Source organism: Oncorhynchus gorbuscha, linkage group LG03 (assembly GCF_021184085.1).
Source record: "Oncorhynchus gorbuscha isolate QuinsamMale2020 ecotype Even-year linkage group LG03, OgorEven_v1.0, whole genome shotgun sequence".
NCBI classification, from domain to species: Eukaryota; Metazoa; Chordata; class Actinopteri; order Salmoniformes; family Salmonidae; genus Oncorhynchus; species Oncorhynchus gorbuscha.
In genome coordinates, this window is record NC_060175.1 from 63179804 (window position 1) to 63193220 (window position 13417).

General features: G+C 41.9%; 9 non-coding genes across 9 annotated transcripts; 3 read left to right on the forward strand and 6 right to left on the reverse strand.

The window, feature by feature from the left end:
* Nucleotides 1-545: 545 nt before the first annotated feature.
* On the forward strand, nt 546-617 carry trnag-ucc. The gene has a single exon. It is a non-coding gene; the product is annotated as a tRNA-Gly (tRNA).
* A 300-nt stretch (nt 618-917) lies between these two features.
* Nucleotides 918-989, reverse strand: trnap-agg. Its single transcript has one exon. It is a non-coding gene; the product is annotated as a tRNA-Pro (tRNA).
* Nucleotides 990-2356: 1367 nt separating this feature from the next.
* trnap-agg lies at nt 2357-2429 on the reverse strand. Its single transcript has one exon. It is a non-coding gene; the product is annotated as a tRNA-Pro (tRNA).
* A 2415-nt stretch (nt 2430-4844) lies between these two features.
* Nucleotides 4845-4915, forward strand: trnag-ucc. The gene has a single exon. It is a non-coding gene; the product is annotated as a tRNA-Gly (tRNA).
* A 3129-nt stretch (nt 4916-8044) lies between these two features.
* trnap-agg lies at nt 8045-8116 on the reverse strand. Its single transcript has one exon. It is a non-coding gene; the product is annotated as a tRNA-Pro (tRNA).
* Nucleotides 8117-10355: 2239 nt separating this feature from the next.
* Nucleotides 10356-10427, reverse strand: trnap-agg. The gene has a single exon. It is a non-coding gene; the product is annotated as a tRNA-Pro (tRNA).
* Nucleotides 10428-11769: 1342 nt separating this feature from the next.
* On the reverse strand, nt 11770-11841 carry trnap-agg. Its single transcript has one exon. It is a non-coding gene; the product is annotated as a tRNA-Pro (tRNA).
* Nucleotides 11842-12827: 986 nt separating this feature from the next.
* trnag-ucc lies at nt 12828-12899 on the forward strand. The gene has a single exon. It is a non-coding gene; the product is annotated as a tRNA-Gly (tRNA).
* A 287-nt stretch (nt 12900-13186) lies between these two features.
* On the reverse strand, nt 13187-13258 carry trnap-agg. The gene has a single exon. It is a non-coding gene; the product is annotated as a tRNA-Pro (tRNA).
* Nucleotides 13259-13417: the final 159 nt, after the last annotated feature.

Sequence of the window (13417 nt, forward strand, 5' to 3'; positions counted from 1 at the left end):
CACAACTGCTTATGTTACCCCTCCATATCTGCAGTGAAAGATGGTGGACCGAGATCGTTTTTGTCAAACTACGAGACATACCTATAATCGGTCTTCTCACTAAAACATCTCTAGCTTCCGAACCGTTTGACCTGCAATTTCGTATGACCACTCTCTGGAAAGGGGAGAGCCTCACGAACACGGTGGTATTCTCGATTTTTCTCTACATACCCCACAAGTGTCAGGAGACTCCTCTGAAGTCAGAACAGTCTATGTGCCAACTTCTGTTTGTAGAATCCAAAATCTTTGGGCTTCAAAGTAATGTGACCCCACTTGTCGCAATGTTCTCCGTTTTGCCCTACGTTCCCCACAAGTGTCACGGCCTAATTTGAAGGTAACCTGTACTGATTAAAATGATAGATGTTTTAACCAGGGACCTCTCATAACCTAAGCAATAATCATACACCTAAACCAACGATCCTTTTGGTCAAAGAATGATCAATTTCCACAAAAATGACGGTCAAGATATGAGTCGATGTCTCCATGTTGCTAATGACTAGCACATAGCATTGGTGGTATAGTGGTGAGCATAGCTACCTTCCAAGCAGTTGACCCGGGTTCGATTCCTGGCCAATGCAGAGCATGAAAAATTCATTAGTTTTAGGGCCTGGATGTCATTTCAAGTGTATTACATTTGAATCATTATCGTTGTTCGTGGCAGGTAGAATTGCTCCTACATTCTTCAGTTTATCTAAATTAATAAATGTTGTGCGCCATCCTTGTCCTGTTGAACCAACAAGTGCATATCAAAAATAGATTTGCAGTCCATCGCCAAAACCATTCAGCCATCCTTGTCCTGCTGCCCAAGAGGTGATAGTTGGCATTCTGACCATTGGCCAAAGATCTGCCTGTCTGAGCTTGTTCAAGGATCTGCAAAAGGGCTCATCCAGGATTTGAACCCGGGACCTCTCGCACCCTAAGCGAGAATCATACCCCTAGACCAACGAGCCTTATGTCCAAAATGTTTTTCTTTCTTTCTGCAGCAATGTCAGTGAAGATATCGATTGACGTGTCCACGGTGCTTGGAACGATTGAACATCATGTGAGTGTTTTGTGCTTTACTTGTAGCATGACAGTCTTCCAAACTCTTGACCATGGTTCAGTTCAAATCTTCTGTAGTTCATCTGCTGTGTCTTTCATTCTGTCTTCTTCAGTCGCGACTGCCTAACTGATGACGAGTTTATAAATGAATATAGTGCAAAATGAGATCAAATCGTTTTTTAAGGAGAGATGAAAAATAAGACTTCAAAAGAATGGAACTTATTTTGAGTCAAATGACGCAAAGGTACGTGAATCAAAGTAAATTAATGTTGAAAATACCCATTCAAATAGATCAGTGTTCAACGAGAGATTGAGAGACTCAGCGGATTCCGTCTCCATCCTCCACAACTGCTTATGTTACCCCTCCATATCTGCAGTGAAAGATGGTGGACCGAGATCGTTTTTTGTCAAACTACGAGACATACCTATAATCGGTCTTCTCACTAAAACATCTCTAGCTTCCGAACCGTTTGACCTGCAATTTCAGACGGGATGACCACTCTCTGGAAAGGGGAGAGCCTCACGAACACGGTGGTATTCTCGATTTTTCTCTACATACCCCACAAGTGTCAGGAGACTCCTCTGAAGTCAGAACAGTCTATGTGCCAACTTCTGTTTGTAGAATCCAAAATCTTTGGGCTTCAAAGTAATGTGACCCACTTGTCGCAATGTTCTCCGTTTGCCCTACGTTCCCCACAAGTGTCACGGCCTAATTTGAAGGTAACCTGTACTGATTAAAATGATAGATGTTTTAACCAGGGACCTCTCGCAACCTAAGCAATAATCATACACCTAAACCAACAATCCTTTTGGTCAAAGAATGATCAATTTCCACAAAATGACGGTCAAGATATGAGTCGATGTCTCCATGTTGCTAATGACTAGCACATAGCATTGGTGGTATAGTGGTGAGCATAGCTGCCTTCCAAGCAGTTGACCCGGGTTCGATTCTGGCCAATGCAGAGCATGAAAAATTCATTAATTTTAGGGGCCTGGATGTCATTTCAAGTGTATTACATTTGAATCATTATCGTTGTTCGTGGCAGTTAGAATTGCTCCTACATTCTTCAGTTTATCTAAATTAATAAATGTTGTGCGACGTTGAACCAACAAGTGCATATCAAAATAGATTTGCAGTCCATCGCCAAAACCATTCAGCCATCCTTGTCCTGCGCCCAAGAGGTGATAGCTTGGCCAAGGACGGCATTTTTGTTGGCAAGATTCTGACCATTGGCCAAAGATCTGCCTGTCTGAGCTTGTTCAAGGATCTGCAAAAGGGCTCATCCAGGATTTGAACTCCGGGACCTCTCGCACCCTAAGCGAGAATCATACCCCTAGACCAACGAGCCTTATGTCCAAATGTTTTTCTTTCTTTCTGCAGCAATGTCAGTGAAGATATTGATTGACCAACAGTGTCCACGGTGCTTGGAACGATTGAACATCATGTGAGTGTTTTGTGCTTTACTTGTGAGCATGACAGTCTTCCAAACTCTTGACCATGGTTCAGTTCAAATCTTCTGTAGTTCATCTGCTGTGTCTTTCACATTCTGTCTTCTTTCAGTCGCGACTGCTAACTGATGACGAGTTTTTATAAATGAATATAGTGCAAAATGAGATCAAATCGTTTTTTAAGGAGAGATGAAAAAATAAGACTTCAAAAAGAATGGAACTCGTTTATTTTGAGTCAAATGACGCAAAGGTACGTGAATCAAAGTAAATTAATGTTGAAAATACCCATTCAAATAGATCAGTGTTCAACGAGAGATTGAGACTCAGCGTTTCCGTCTCCATCCTCCACAACTGCTTATGTTACCCCTCCATATCTGCAGTGAAAGATGGTGGACCGAGATCGTTTTTTGTCAAACTACGAGACATACCTATAATCGGTCTTCTCACTAAAACATCTCTAGCTTCCGAACCGTTTGACCTGCAATTTCGTATGACCACTCTCTGGAAAGGGGAGAGCCTCACGAACACGGTGGTATTCTCGATTTTTCTCTACATACCCCACAAGTGTCAGGAGACTCCTCTGAAGTCAGAACAGTCTATGTGCCAACTTCTGTTTGTAGAATCCAAAATCTTTGGGCTTCAAAGTAATGTGACCCCACTTGTCGCAATGTTCTCCGTTTTGCCCTACGTTCCCCACAAGTGTCACGGCCTAATTTGAAGGTAACCTGTACTGATTAAAATGATAGATGTTTTAACCAGGGACCTCTCGCAACCTAAGCAATAATCATACACCTAAACCAACAATCCTTTTGGTCAAAGAATGATCAATTTCCACAAAAATGACGGTCAAGATATGAGTCGATGTCTCCATGTTGCTAATGACTAGCACATAGCATTGGTGGTAGTGGTGAGCATAGCTGCCTTCCAAGCAGTTGACCCGGGTTTGATTCCTGGCCAATGCAGAGCATGAAAAATTCATTAGTTTTAGGGCCTGGATGTCATTTCAAGTGTATTACATTTGAATCATTATCGTTGTTCGTGGGCAGTTAGAATTGCTCCTACATTCTTCAGTTTATCTAAATTAATAAATGTTGTGCGACGTTGAACCAACAAGTGCATATCAAAATAGATTTGCAGTCCATCGCCAAAACCATTCAGCCATCCTTGTCCTGCGCCCAAGAGGTGATAGTTGGCATTCCGACCATTGGCCAAAGATCTGCCTGTCTGAGCTTGTTCAAGGATCTGCAAAAGGGCTCATCCAGGATTTGAACCCGGGACCTCTCCAACGCACCCCTAAGCGAGAATCATACCCCCTAGACCAACGAGCCTTATGTCCAAAGTGTTTTTCTTTCTTTCTGCAGCAATGTCAGTGAAGATATTGATTGACGTGTCCACGGTGCTTGGAACGATTGAACATCATGTGAGTGTTTTGTGCTTTACTTGTGAGCATGACAGTCTTCCAAACTCTTGACCATGGTTCAGTTCAAATCTTCTGTAGTTCATCTGCTGTGTCTTTCACATTCTGTCTTCTTCAGTCGCGACTGCTAACTGATGACGAGTTTTTATAAATGAATATAGTGCAAAATGAGATCAAATCGTTTTTTAAGGAGAGATGAAAAAATAAGACTTCAAAAAGAATGGAACTCGTTTATTTTGAGTCAAATGACGCAAAGGTACGTGAATCAAAGTAAATTAATGTTGAAAATACCCATTCAAATAGATCAGTGTTCAACGAGAGAGATTGAGACTCAGCGTTTCCGTCTCCATCCTCCACAACTGCTTATGTTACCCCTCCATATCTGCAGTGAAAGATGGTGGACCGAGATCGTTTTTGTCAAACTACGAGACATACCTATAATCGGTCTTCTCACTAAAACATCTCTAGCTTCCGAACCGTTTGACCTGCAATTTCGTATGACCACTCTCTGAAAGGGGAGAGCCTCACGAACACGGTGGTATTCTCGATTTTTCTCTACATACCCCACAAGTGTCAGGAGACTCCTCTGAAGTCAGAACAGTCTATGTGCCAACTTCTGTTTGTAGAATCCAAAATCTTTGGGCTTCAAAGTAATGTGACCCCACTTGTCGCAATGTTCTCCGTTTTGCCCTACGTTCCCCACAAGTGTCACGGCCTAATTTGAAGGTAACCTGTACTGATTAAAATGATAGATGTTTTAACCAGGGACCTCTCGCAACCTAAGCAATAATCATACACCTAAACCAACAATCCTTTTGGTCAAAGAATGATCAATTTCCACAAAAATGACGGTCAAGATATGAGTCGATGTCTCCATGTTGCTAATGACTAGCACATAGCATTGGTGGTATAGTGGTGAGCATAGCTGCCTTCCAAGCAGTTGACCCGGTTCGATTCCTGGCCAATGCAGAGCATGAAAAATTCATTAGTTTTAGGGCCTGGATGTCATTTCAAGTGTATTACATTTGAATCATTATCGTTGTTCGTGGCAGTTAGAATTGCTCCTACATTCTTCAGTTTATCTAAAATAATAAATGTTTGCAGTTGAACCAACAAGTGCATATGAAAATAGATTTGCAGTCCATCGCCAAAACCATTCAGCCATCCTTGTCCTGCGCCCAAGAGGTGATAGTTGGCATTACTGACCATTGGCCAAAGATCTGCCTGTCTGAGCTTGTTCAAGGATCTGCAAAAGGGGACTCATCCAGGATTTGAAACCCGGGACCTCTCGCACCCTAAGCGAGAATCATACCCCTAGACCAACGAGCCTTATGTCCAAAATGTTTTTCTTTCTTTCTGCAGCAATGTCAGTGAAGATATTGATTGACGTGTCCACGGTGCTTGGAACGATTGAACATCATGTGAGTGTTTTGTGCTTTACTTGTGAGCATGACAGTCTTCCAAACTCTGACCATGGTTCAGTTCAAATCTTCTGTAGTTCATCTGCTGTGTCTTTCACATTCTGTCTTCTTCAGTCGCGACTGCTAACTGATGACGAGTTTTTATAAATGAATATAGTGCAAATGAGATCAAATCGTTTTTTAAGGAGAAATGAAAAATAAGACTTCAAAAAGAATGGAACTCGTTTATTTTGAGTCAAATGACGCAAAGGTACGTGAATCAAAGTAAATTAATGTTGAAAATACCCATTCAAATAGATCAGTGTTCAACGAGAGAGATTGAGACTCAGCGTTTCCGTCTCCATCCTCCACAACTGCTTATGTTACCCTCCATATCTGCAGTGAAAGATGGTGGACCGAGATCGTTTTTTGTCCACATACCTTAATCGGTCTAAACTACGAGACATACCTATAATCGGTCTTCTCACTAAAACATCTCTAGCTTCCGAACCGTTTGACCTGCAATTTCGTATGACCACTCTCTGGAAAGGGGAGAGCCTCACGAACACGGTGGTATTCTCGATTTTTCTCTACATACCCCACAAGTGTCAGGAGACTCCTCTGAAGTCAGAACAGTCTATGTGCCAACTTCTGTTTGTAGAATCCAAAATCTTTGGGCTTCAAAGTAATGTGACCCCACTTGTCGCAATGTTCTCCGTTTGCCCTACGTTCCCCACAAGTGTCACGGCCTAATTTGAAGGTAACCTGTACTGATTAAAATGATAGATGTTTTAACCAGGGACCTCTCGCAACCTAAGCAATAATCATACACCTAAACCAACAATCCTTTTGGTCAAAGAATGATCAATTTCCACAAAAATGACGGTCAAGATATGAGTCGATGTCTCCATGTTGCTAATGACTAGCACATAGCATTGGTGGTATAGTGGTGAGCATAGCTGCCTTCCAAGCAGTTGACCCGGTTTGATTCCTGGCCAATGCAGAGCATGAAAACTTCATTAGTTTTAGGGCCTGGATGTCATTTCAAGTGTATTACATTTGAATCATTATCGTTGTTCCAGAGCAGTTAGAATTGCTCCTACATTCTTCAGTTTATCTAAATTAATAAATGTTGTGCGACGTTGAACCAACAAGTGCATATCAAAATAGATTTGCAGTCCATCGCCAAAACCATTCAGCCATCCTTGTCCTGCGCAAGAGGTGATAGTTGGCATTCCGACCATTGGCCAAAGATCTGCCTGTCTGAGCTTGTTCAAGGATCTGCAAAAGGGCTCATCCAGGATTTGAACCGGGACCTCTCGCACCCTAAGCGAGAATCATACCCCTAGACCAACGAGCCTTATGTCCAAAATGTTTTCTTTCTTTCTGCAGCAATGTCAGTGAAGATATCGATTGACGTGTCCACGGTGCTTGGAACGATTGAACATCATGTGAGTGTTTTGTGCTTTACTTGTGAGCATGACAGTCTTCCAAACTCTTTGACCATGGTTCAGTTCAAATCTTCTGTAGTTCATCTGCTGTGTCTTTCACATTCTGTCTTCTTCAGTCGCGACTGCTAACTGATGACGAGTTTTTATAAATGAATATAGTGCAAAATGAGATCAAATCGTTTTTTAAGGAGAGATGAAAAATAAGACTTCAAAAGAATGGAACTGTTTATTTTGAGTCAAATGACGCAAAGGTACGTGAATCAAAGTAAATTAATGTTGAAAATACCCATTCAAATAGATCAGTGTTCAACGAGAGAGATTGAGACTCAGCGTCCGTCTCCATCCTCCACAACTGCTTATGTTACCCCTCCATATCTGCAGTGAAAGATGGTGGACCGAGATCGTTTTTGTCAAACTACGAGACATACCTATAATCGGTCTTCTCACTAAAACATCTCTAGCTTCCGAACCGTTTGACCTGCAATTTCGTATGACCACTCTCTGGAAAGGGGGAGCCTCACGAACACGGTGGTATTCTCGATTTTTCTACATACCCCACAAGTGTCAGGAGACTCCTCTGAAGTCAGAACAGTCTATGTGCCAACTTCTGTTTGTAGAATCCAAAATCTTTGGGCTTCAAAGTAATGTGACCCCACTTGTCGCAATGTTCTCCGTTTTGCCCTACGTTCCCCACAAGGATCACGGCCTAATTTGAAGGTAACCTGTACTGATTAAAATGATAGATGTTTTAACCAGGGACCTCTGATACAACCTAAGCAATAATCATACACCTAAACCAACAATCCTTTTGGTCAAAGAATGATCAATTTCCACAAAAATGACGGTCAAGATATGAGTCGATGTCTCCATGTTGCTAATGACTAGCACATAGCATTGGTGGTATAGTGGTGAGCATAGCTGCCTTCCAAGCAGTTGACCCGGGGTTGATTCAGGCCAATGCAGAGCATGAAAAATTCATTAGTTTTAGGGCCTGGATGTCATTTCAAGTGTATTACATTTGAATCATTATCGTTGTTCGTGGCAGTTAGAATTGCTCCTACATTCTTCAGTTTATCTAAATTAATAAATGTTGTGCGGCGTTGAACCAACAAGTGCATATCAAAATAGATTTGCAGTCCATCGCCAAAACCATTCAGCCATCCTTGTCCTGCGCCCAAGAGGTGATAGTTGGCATTCGACCATTGGCCAAAGATCTGCCTGTCTGAGCTTGTTCAAGGATCTGCAAAGGGCTCATCCAGGATTTGAACCCGGGACCTCTCGCACCCTAAGCGAGAATCATACCCCTAGACCAACGAGCCTTATGTCCAAAGTTTTTCTTTCTTTCTGCAGCAATGTCAGTGAAGATATTGATTGACGTGTCCACGGTGCTTGGAACGATTGAACATCATGTGAGTGTTTTGTGCTTTACTTGTGAGCATGACAGTCTTCCAAACTCTTGACCATGGTTCAGTTCAAATCTTCTGTAGTTCATCTGCTGTGTCTTTCACATTCTGTCTTCTTCAGTCGCGACTGCTAACTGATGACGAGTTTTTATAAATGAATATAGTGCAAAATGAGATCAAATCGTTTTTTAAGGAGAGATGAAAAAATAAGACTTCAAAAGAATGGAACTCGTTTATTTTGAGTCAAATGACGCAAAGGTACGTGAATCAAAGTAAATTAATGTTGAAAATACCCATTCAAATAGATCAGTGTTCAACGAGAGAGATTGAGACTCAGCGGAAGAACAGCTCCATCCTCCACAACTGCTTATGTTACCCCTCCATATCTGCAGTGAAAGATGGTGGACCGAGATCGTTTTTTGTCAAACTACGAGACATACCTATAATCGGTCTTCTCACTAAAACATCTCTAGCTTCCTAACCGTTTGACCTGCAATTTCGTATGACCACTCTCTGGAAAGGGGAGAGCCTCACGAACACGGTGGTATTCTCGATTTTTCTCTACATACCCCACAAGTGTCAGGAGACTCCTCTGAAGTCAGAACAGTCTATGTGCCAACTTCTGTTTGTAGAATCCAAAATCTTTGGGCTTCAAAGTAATGTGACCCCACTTGTCGCAATGTTCTCCGTTTTGCCCTACGTTCCCACAAGTGTCACGGCCTAATTTGAAGGTAACCTGTACTGATTAAAATGATAGATGTTTTAACCAGGGACCTCTCGCAACCTAAGCAATAATCATACACCTAAACCAACGATCCTTTTGGTCAAAGTGTTTTTCTTTCTTTCTGCAGCAATGTCAGTGAAGATATCGATTGACGTGTCCACGGTGCTTGGAACGATTGAACATCATGTGAGTGTTTTGTGCTTTACTTGTGAGCATGACAGTCTTCCAAACTCTTGACCATGGTTCAGTTCAAATCTTCTGTAGTTCATCTGCTGTGTCTTTCACATTCTGTCTTCTTCAGTCGCGACTGCTAACTGATGACGAGTTTTTATAAATGAATATAGTGCAAAATGAGATCAAATCGTTTTTTAAGGAGAGATGAAAAAATAAGACTTCAAAAAGAATGGAACTCGTTTATTTTGAGTCAAATGACGCAAAGGTACGTGAATCAAAGTAAATTAATGTTGAAAATACCCATTCAAATAGATCAGTGTTCAACGAGAGAGATTGAGACTCAGCGACCGTCTCCATCCTCCACAACTGCTTATGTTACCCCTCCATATCTGCAGTGAAAGATGGTGGACCGAGATCGTTTTTGTCAAACTACGAGACATACCTATAATCGGTCTTCTCACTAAAACATCTCTAGCTTCCGAACCGTTTGACCTGCAATTTCGTATGACCACTCTCTGGAAAGGGAGAGCCTCACGAACACGGTGGTATTCTCGATTTTTCTCTACATACCCCACAAGTGTCAGGAGACTCCTCTGAAGTCAGAACAGTCTATGTGCCAACTTCTGTTTGTAGAATCCAAAATCTTTGGGCTTCAAAAAGAATGTGACCCCACTTGTCGCAATGTTCTCCGTTTTGCCCTACGAAAGTGTCACAGGCCTAATTTGAAGGTAACCTGTACTGATTAAAATGATAGATGTTTTAACCAGGGACCTGCAACCTAAGCAATAATCATACACCTAAACCAACAATCCTTTTGGTCAAAGAATGATCAATTTCCACAAAATGACGGTCAAGATATGAGTCGATCTCCATGTTGCTAATGACTAGCACATAGCATTGGTGGTATAGTGGTGAGCATAGCTGCCTTCCAAGCAGTTGACCCGGTTTGATTCCTGGCCAATGCAGAGCATGAAAAATTCATTAGTTTTAGGGCCTGGATGTCATTTCAAGTGTATTACATTTGAATCATTATCGTTGTTCGTGGCAGTTAGAATTGCTCCTACATTCTTCAGTTTATCTAAATTAATAAATGTTGTGCGACGTTGAACCAACAAGTGCATATCAAAATAGATTTGCAGTCCATCGCCAAAACCATTCAGCCATCCTTGTCCTGCGCCAAGAGGTGATAGTTGGCATTCCACCATTGGCCAAAGATCTGCCTGTCTGAGCTTGTTTGAACAACAAGGATCTGCAAAAGGGCTCATCCAGGATTTGAACCCGGGACCTCTCGCACCCTAAGCGAGAATCATACCCCTAGACCAACGAGCCTTATGTCCAAAGTGTTTTTCTTTCTTTCTGCAGCAATGTCAGTGAAGATATCGATTGACGTGTCCACGGTGCTTGGAACGATTGAACATCATGTGAGTGTTTTGTGCTTTACTTGTGAGCATGACAGTCTTCCAAACTCTTGACCATGGTTCAGTTCAAATCTTCTGTAGTTCATCTGCTGTGTCTTTCACATTCTGTCTTCTTCAGTCGCGACTGCTAACTGATGACGAGTTTTTATAAATGAATATAGTGCAAAATGAGATCAAATCGTTTTTTAAGGAGATGAAAAATAAGACTTCAAAAAGAATGGAACTCGTTTATTTTGAGTCAAATGACGCAAAGGTACGTGAATCAAAGTAAATTAATGTTGAAAATACCCATTCAAATAGATCAGTGTTCAACGAGAGAGATTGAGACTCAGCGTTTCCGTCTCCATCCTCCACAACTGCTTATGTTACCCCTCCATATCTGCAGTGAAAGATGGTGGACCGAGATCGTTTTTTGTCAAACTACGAGACATACCTATAATCGGTCTTCTCACTAAAACATCTCTAGCTTCCGAACCGTTTGACCTGCAATTTCGTATGACCACTCTCTGAAAGGGGAGAGCCTCACGAACACGGTGGTATTCTCGATTTTTCTCTACATACCCCACAAGTGTCAGGAGACTCCTCTGAAGTCAGAACAGTCTATGTGCCAACTTCTGTTTGTAGAATCCAAAATCTTTGGGCTTCAAAGTAATGTGACCCCACTTGTCGCAATGTTCTCCGTTTTGCCCTACGTTCCCACAAGTGTCACGGCCTAATTTGAAGGTAACCTGTACTGATTAAAATGATAGATGTTTTAACCAGGGACCTCTCGCAACCTAAGCAATAATCATACACCTAAACCAACGATCCTTTTGGTCAAAGAATGATCAATTTCCACAAAAATGACGGTCAAGATATGAGTCGATGTCTCCATGTTGCTAATGACTAGCACATAGCATTGGTGGTATAGTGGTGAGCATAGCTGCCTTCCAAGCAGTTGACCCGGTTTGATTCCTGGCCAATGCAGAGCATGAAAAATTCATTAGTTTTAGGGCCTGGATGTCATTTCAAGTGTATTACATTTGAATCATTATCGTTGTTCGTGGCAGTTAGAATTGCTCCTACATTCTTCAGTTTATCTAAATTAATAAATGTTGTGCGACGTTGAACCAACAAGTGCATATCAAAATAGATTTGCAGTCCATCGCCAAAACCATTCAGCCATCCTTGTCCTGCGCCCAAGAGGTGATAGTTGGCATTCCGACCATTGGCCAAAGATCTGCCTGTCTGAGCTTGTTCAAGGATCTGCAAAAGGGCTCATCCAGGATTTGAACCCGGGACCTCTCGCACCCTAAGCGAGAATCATACCCCTAGACCAACGAGCCTTATGTCCAAAATGTTTTTCTTTCTTTCTGCAGCAATGTCAGTGAAGATATTGATTGACGTGTCCACGGTGCTTGGAACGATTGAACATCATGTGAGTGTTTTGTGCTTTACTTGTGAGCATGACAGTCTTCCAAACTCTTGACCATGGTTCAGTTCAAATCTTCTGTAGTTCATCTGCTGTGTCTTTCACATTCTGTCTTCTTCAGTCGCGACTGCTAACTGATGACGAGTTTTTATAAATGAATATAGTGCAAAATGAGATCAAATCGTTTTTTAAGGAGAGATGAAAAAATAAGACTTCAAAAAGAATGGAACTCGTTTATTTTGAGTCAAATGACGCAAAGGTACGTGAATCAAAGTAAATTAATGTTGAAAATACCCATTCAAATAGATCAGTGTTCAACGAGAGATTGAGACTCAGCGTTTCCGTCTCCATCCTCCACAACTGCTTATGTTACCCCTCCATATCTGCAGTGAAAGATGGTGGACCGAGATCGTTTTTGTCAAACTACGAGACATACCTATAATCGGTCTTCTCACTAAAACATCTCTAGCTTCCGAACCGTTTGACCTGCAATTTCGTATGACCACTCTCTGGAAAGGGGAGAGCCTCACGAACACGGTGGTATTCTCGATTTTTCTCTACATACCCCACAAGTGTCAGGAGACTCCTCTGAAGTCAGAACAGTCTATGTGCCAACTTCTGTTTGTAGAATCCAAAATCTTTGGGCTTCAAAGTAATGTGACCCCACTTGTCGCAATGTTCTCCGTTTTGCCCTACGTTCCCCACAAGTGTCACGGCCTAATTTGAAGGTAACCTGTACTGATTAAAATGATAGATGTTTTAACCAGGGACCTCTCGCAACCTAAGCAATAATCATACACCTAAACCAACGATCCTTTTGGTCAAAGAATGATCAATTTCCACAAAAATGACGGTCAAGATATGAGTCGATGTCTCCATGTTGCTAATGACTAGCACATAGCATTGGTGGTATAGTGGTGAGCATAGCTACCTTCCAAGCAGTTGACCCGGGTTCGATTCCTGGCCAATGCAGAGCATGAAAAATTCATTAGTTTTAGGGCCTGGATGTCATTTCAAGTGTATTACATTTGAATCATTATCGTTGTTCGTGGCAGGTAGAATTGCTCCTACATTCTTCAGTTTATCTAAATTAATAAATGTTGTGCGACGTTGAACCAACAAGTGCATATCAAAATAGATTTGCAGTCCATCGCCAAAACCATTCAGCCATCCTTGTCCTGCGCCCAAGAGGTGATAGTTGGCATTCTGACCATTGGCCAAAGATCTGCCTGTCTGAGCTTGTTCAAGGATCTGCAAAAGGGCTCATCCAGGATTTGAACCCGGGACCTCTCGCACCCTAAGCGAGAATCATACCCCTAGACCAACGAGCCTTATGTCCAAAATGTTTTTCTTTCTTTCTGCAGCAATGTCAGTGAAGATATTGATTGACGTGTCCACGGTGCTTGGAACGATTGAACATCATGTGAGTGTTTTGTGCTTTACTTGTGAGCATGACAGTCTTCCAAACTCTTGACCATGGTTCAGTTCAA